Here is a 6,098-nt window from a genome sequence, read left to right as displayed (position 1 = left end):
TGTATCTCCAGAGCTGCTACTCGACGGTGAGGGAGAGCTACAGCCGAATGGTGGTGGTAACTCAATGTTGTCATCACTGTCGTATTCTTAAAAGTAAAAAAAATAAAACACGAGACAACATTGATTAAGGGTCAGTGTGACTTTGCTCAAGCGAATGATTCACCATTCCATCGAGGATCACTGTTGCGGAGTTCAGTGCCCCAGTAAACTTGCAGGCTGGTCTGTCACCGAGGACAGAGTCGAGGACATTGAAATGTGGATTACGACGTGGCCGACTACTGCCGCTTCAACCAAGGTCCATTTTCGGTCTCTGTATTCCTTTTTTAACTTTTTAAGTTTGTTTTTAATTTGTTCGACACTCTTGTCGAACCCTGGTGCAGCCATCTCACGCTGAATTTGCTGTAATACAGGTTTTGTTCTTGAAGCTCCATCCAGCTTCTTCTGGACTTCTGCCAAGGACCAGAGTGCAATTAGGTAGTTGATCTCATCAACGGACCACTGTTGTTTAGTTTTCGCGTCCATTGTCTTTTGCTGCTGCTGATTTAAAAATGGCGCTAACGATGTTCTCTTTTGGTCAGAGTAACCCCCAGCCCCACCCCAGCTCCTGACGCAAGCGGTTCTTAAGTCTAGACCAGCAACGTTTTGGTGCTACTTAAGAACCACTTTTCCTGGTTCAGGGCCGGTGCTTTGGCTGTCGGAAAAGTAAGAACTGGTTCTAAATTAGGCTCTGGCTCCGAACCAGCACTCAAACTGCCTCAGTGGAAAAGGGGCAATAGTGTCCCGCAATCTGGTTGGAGCTATCAGTCATGTTGCAGCATCAGCTGGATTATGTTCTGAGCTCACATAATGCCATTGTTCTGGATTGCTGCTGTTTCGATTCTTTGTACACAGTTGCTTATGTAGATATGAAATCTATGTTTCTCATTATAGATATATCAAGAACCACTCAACTATCCATAAAGAAGGTAATCTCATCAAATTTGACAGCAATCTCTGCAGTGATGGTTTCCATCATGTTCACAGCTAAGACAGCCATGCAGAGTTCCAGACAAGGTATAGTGAGCTCAGATTGTGGCGCTTCTGCTGCGATTACACGCTCAGAAACATCAGAAAACACAACAGAGCTCCTTGAACTTAGCTTCTAACAATGATGTGGGCCCTTAGCTTTTTGGGACTTGTACATGTTGCAGTTCTTGCAAAGAATCGCTCCATTCCTCCCACACCTTTTGTTTGTTTGCAGGTAAGGGCACATCCCAAATAGAAACATTTTCAGTTAGCTCTCACAGTAGTACTTTGGCTTGAATTGTGATAGGGGCTACAAATCCTAGTGGATCGTACAAACTGTTAATTACAGACAGCAATCCACACCTAGTATAAGGCCTTCTATCCTGTTCGACATGGACGTTGAAGCAGTCTGTGTCCAGATTCCAAAGCAAGCCAAAACTTTATTCCATAGGAAGTGAGCTGACACCTAAATCCAGTTCTTTCAGTGAGTTTGCGTAATCCTCAGATGGGAAAGCTGTCATAATCTCCTTGCTGTTTGAAGCTAATTTATGCAACTTCAAATTAGACCCAGCCAACATGTCCTGTGTCCTTTTTAGAAGGTCGATTGCCATCTCTGAGGAGGGTAAGGATTTCAATCCGTCATCCATATAAAAGTCTTGCTCCACGAACTGTCGGGCGTCTTGACCGAATTCCCGTTCTCCTTCTTGAGCTGCACGACGGAGACAGTAGATGGCCACTGGCGGAGAGGGACTTCATACGGTATTCCGTGACCTCATTCTCTGGGTTTTTTTCTCAAAACCAGAGCAACCTATGGTGGTTCCTGTCTGCAGGCCGAACTTTGAAGCAGTGGAACATTTGTTGAACATTTTGCGTAAATGCATGAGGACTCCAAGTAGACTGTTGTTGAGGTCAGGACCCATCAAGAGAACCTTGTTCAGTGATGCACCTTTGCATTGAGTGCTCGAGTCAAAGACCACTTGGATCTGAGTTGGCTTTTTTGGATGGTATACGCCAAAAGAAGGTAAATACAACACTGTTTATTGGGATTGTTACAACCCAGTCTAGGGTTGGCCTGCTCGGGATTCAGTGATTCAAAGAAAACACACAAAGTAGAATTTCTAGGTAAGTGTATTTGTATATTTACAGATATAAATAATATTTACAGCCGACAGTACACTGGCAGGATCAGGGCAGGCTAGGGCAGGCTGGAAACTCTGGCCTGGAATCAACCTGGAATCCTGCACACAGACATGTACAAGAACACAATACAATACACCATTTTCACGGGTTGTAACAGGATCAACTGTAGGAGCTATTTCTGCATGGTCATTTTGAAATAATCTTTCCATAAAGACTACAAAGTCTTTTTTCATCTTGGGCTTCCTTCTGAAAGATCATAGAAGTGAATTGAAACGTTCCCCAGCTTGTGGACGATTGTTCGGGATATACTGCCTTGACTGTCTGAATGTGAGTCCTAGCCACATAAAGTGCAACTGTGCAACCTGATGCAAACAGTGCAGGACAAGACAAACAAGACAGACAAGACAGTGCAGAACAAAAGACAGTGCATACAAAAAATTAAAAGACAATACACAAAAGACAATAAACAGAAACAGTGCCGACCAGTGTAAATACTGTACGTTCAGCAATATTGCAAGCAGTAATACTATAATGAACACAGTTTTATAGCAGCAGGTCCCTGAGATAATGTAAAGAATTGTGCAAACCAGCAAAGTTTCCTCCTTGATTGACTTGGAGAATGACACACTTTTGAACCTATTCTTTACAGTGTAATTTTTAGGACACGTGTGAAAATATGTAGACTGACCATTTTCCATAATGGTGGTGTGGTAATTTTGGATGAAGTAGGCTTATGAACTGTCCCGAGGCACATGTCTCCAACGATAACCCATCCTAAGTCCAACTTTTGCGCAAAGGGAGCATTTGGTGGACTCTGATCATATCTCTGCCTAACAGGAGAAGAATGGGAATGTGATGATCTGGCTCTGGAATGAACCTTGCAAGATGTTTTAGTTGCCTGTGGTTACTAACCACTTCTGGAGTGGAGATTTTGGAACAACTGTTCTGCACCTGGATGGAGTGCTGCCATGTGGGAAATGCTGTCACATTCCGAACACTTAACAACCTGATCACAGTTCTTTGCCATGTGTGCTATGGAGCCGCAACATTTGAAGCATATGCCTTGTTGTTTAAGCAGTAACTTTCTCTCTTTCATAGGTTTTATCCTGAATCCTCCACATCTGGACAGAGGGTGAGGCTTAATGTGTAGAAAGCACTGTTTTGCTGGGTTTACTTTATTTTTTAGTAGCTTATCGCCACATCGCTCACAAGCATCGTCCAGGCCTGCCACATTCTTTTTCTGTTTGTTTTACTAAGTTGGTCATGACCATAACATGTTTCATCTGAAAGATATTAGTAAGGTTCAAGTTAGTAAATTTATTACGAATTCTAAGTAGTTTGTTAAATAAGAAAGTAATGCTTATTGTTCTATTCGTCTTTTTGTCATGTACTTTATTTACTAAATGATTATTTAAGTATTATGTTGCACAGCTAATTTTCTTTGCTTAAATGCCCTATATATACTGTGATTTGTGACTTGCCAAGTTGTTTTTGGATCTAGTTAACGAACCCAGAGTGCTCTTATCGTAAAGGGTGGGATAGGAGTGCTACACATGTAAACACGTAAAACATCCACGTTTGCACATCAATGCCTGTACTGGGTGTTTTAGTTGCAAAACTTAAATTTAAGAAACGTATTCAACTAAAGTTATAATAATTGATTGAATTAATATCTGCCGGCAGCGGCGGGATGAAGGAATTTACGTCATTATGTCATTGTGAATGACGTCATTACATCAGGACGTAAAAGAACTGGTGAACTGGATTTTTGAACTGGTTCATTAAAACAAACTGTCCGAAAGAACCGGTTCGCGGAAAAGAACCAAACTTCCCATCACTGTTTGTGATGTCATCATATAAGGACTTAAACAATAATATGCAATACCCCATTTGAACAGAAGGGGTCACTCTAGAACAACATTTCAATAAATACAAAAATGTTCGTACAGAACAGCACATGATCTGTTCAGAAATACAGTGTGATTTGTATATTCTAATGTGCTGCACCTCAAACGTGTTGGGTTCTTTAAGAAAGTCCTCCCACCCCCTGGGAGCCTACGTACTAAGAACACAGGAGGGCTATGTTCATATGTGATGTGTGGTATGTCTGACACGAGCTCTGTTAATAAATATCATCACCATTGACCACTGACTGTCACTGTATAATTTATCGGACAAACAACAAGTCCTAGATACATAAAGTGCATCTGTGCAACCTGGTGCAAACGGTGCAGGACAAGACAAACAAGACAGTTAAAAAGACAGTGCAGAACAAAAGACAGTGCAAACAAAAAATACAAGACAATAGACAAAAGACAATACACAAAAGCGCCCCAACCAGTGTAAATACTGTATGTTCTATAGTACATGTGCAGAAGTACTGGAATAAACACATTAGTATTAAAGCAGTTAAAAGTCACTCCCTTATGTAAATAATCTGCTTCCAGGTGGAATTTTGCAAATATCAACACAGAAAAAAATCAAGTTTGCAAACATGTTCGTCCGGTTAGTTATGAAGTATTTAATTTGCTAAATTTAGAAATACTGTATTCAAAATGCATTCATTCTTTCTGCACATAACATATTTCGTTTTGTGAGACAGGTAGATTTTAGACATTGTGGGTAAAAATTGAAGATCACAAGGATTTTGTTTTTCACTGGCTATTTTCAAACGGCGGTTGAAGGCCTAATTATTCAGGAAACACTTCAACTAGCACTTTCTTTCCTTATCTTTTGCATAAAAAAACAAAAAAAAAACTTTTGACACTTTTTCATTGTAACTTTGAACAATGTTTTAAACTCATGGTATCTTAAGTATGTAAGCTGGTGAACCAGCATTAATGTATCCAGTGATAGAGATTTAAGCACTTAAGTACATCGCGCTGGATAAGGGCGTCTGCCAAATGCTGTAAATTGAAATGTAAATGTAAATGTGTAAATGCTGAATAATGAAATGAATGAGTGACACAGCCATGGGCGTAAATTTCATTTAACAGTAGGGGGGACAATAAATATAAAAATTCTCATGAGCAATTTTTGAAGGGGGACACAAATAATACAGTCTAATTGTACTTATAAAGATATGTCCCCACAGTGAAAAACTGCTTTTATCATTATTATTGTAGCATGGAGATTACAATAATATTTGTGGGGGGGTGGGGGTTAGGGGGGACACGCTACAAATGCGTCATTATGGTTAATTTCAAAGTTTTTCTCAGGTTCAATGACAAAGCAGATTTTTCTTCAAAACTATTTACAGTATTGCAGCCACCAACATACAATAAAATATAAACATGACTGTTATTGTGAAAAATCTATATAAAATAATAAAAGTAATGTTTTGTAACAAAATCAATTATTAAATAATTAATTTACACTAACTGCTCTATGTATAAAAAAAAAACAGCTTGTTAGTTGCAGTGCACTATGCAACAAGCTATTGTAAACAAGCTAACATTAACTTGATAAGTAATATTTTAATCGCTAATATAGCAGATTCGTGGAAAATTACATCGGTAATCAGCATTTTTGCCGCAACTAATTTGTGAATGAGTCTGCATTAACTACATTAAAGAGAATCGCTTTATTTAAAGTGAATAAAATCCCCTACTTAATGGAGTTCAACATTAATTGAGCCGCAGCCACACACCTGACTCGTGTGTGCAGAGTAGGTGAGATGAACTGGGAAAGCAGGCAGTGGGTCAAACCACTGTGAGGAAGGGGAGGGGGATCGCAACTGTTTCTAAATGCATTTTTTGCTTTTTTTTCTACTTACACAATTATTTAGGTATATATACATATATTTTTCACAATAGAGAGTGCGATATTTTAAAAAAAAACATTTTAAACAAAATTTTAATTTTAATTTTAAAATTTTAATGTTTTTGGATTGTCCCTCGGATGGGGGGGACATGTCCCCTCCGTCCCCCCCGGGATTTACGCCCATGGCCACA

This window comes from Tachysurus vachellii, chromosome 6 (genome assembly GCF_030014155.1).
Source record: "Tachysurus vachellii isolate PV-2020 chromosome 6, HZAU_Pvac_v1, whole genome shotgun sequence".
Taxonomy (NCBI): domain Eukaryota; kingdom Metazoa; phylum Chordata; class Actinopteri; order Siluriformes; family Bagridae; genus Tachysurus; species Tachysurus vachellii.
Note: the sequence above shows the minus strand (reverse complement) of the source record.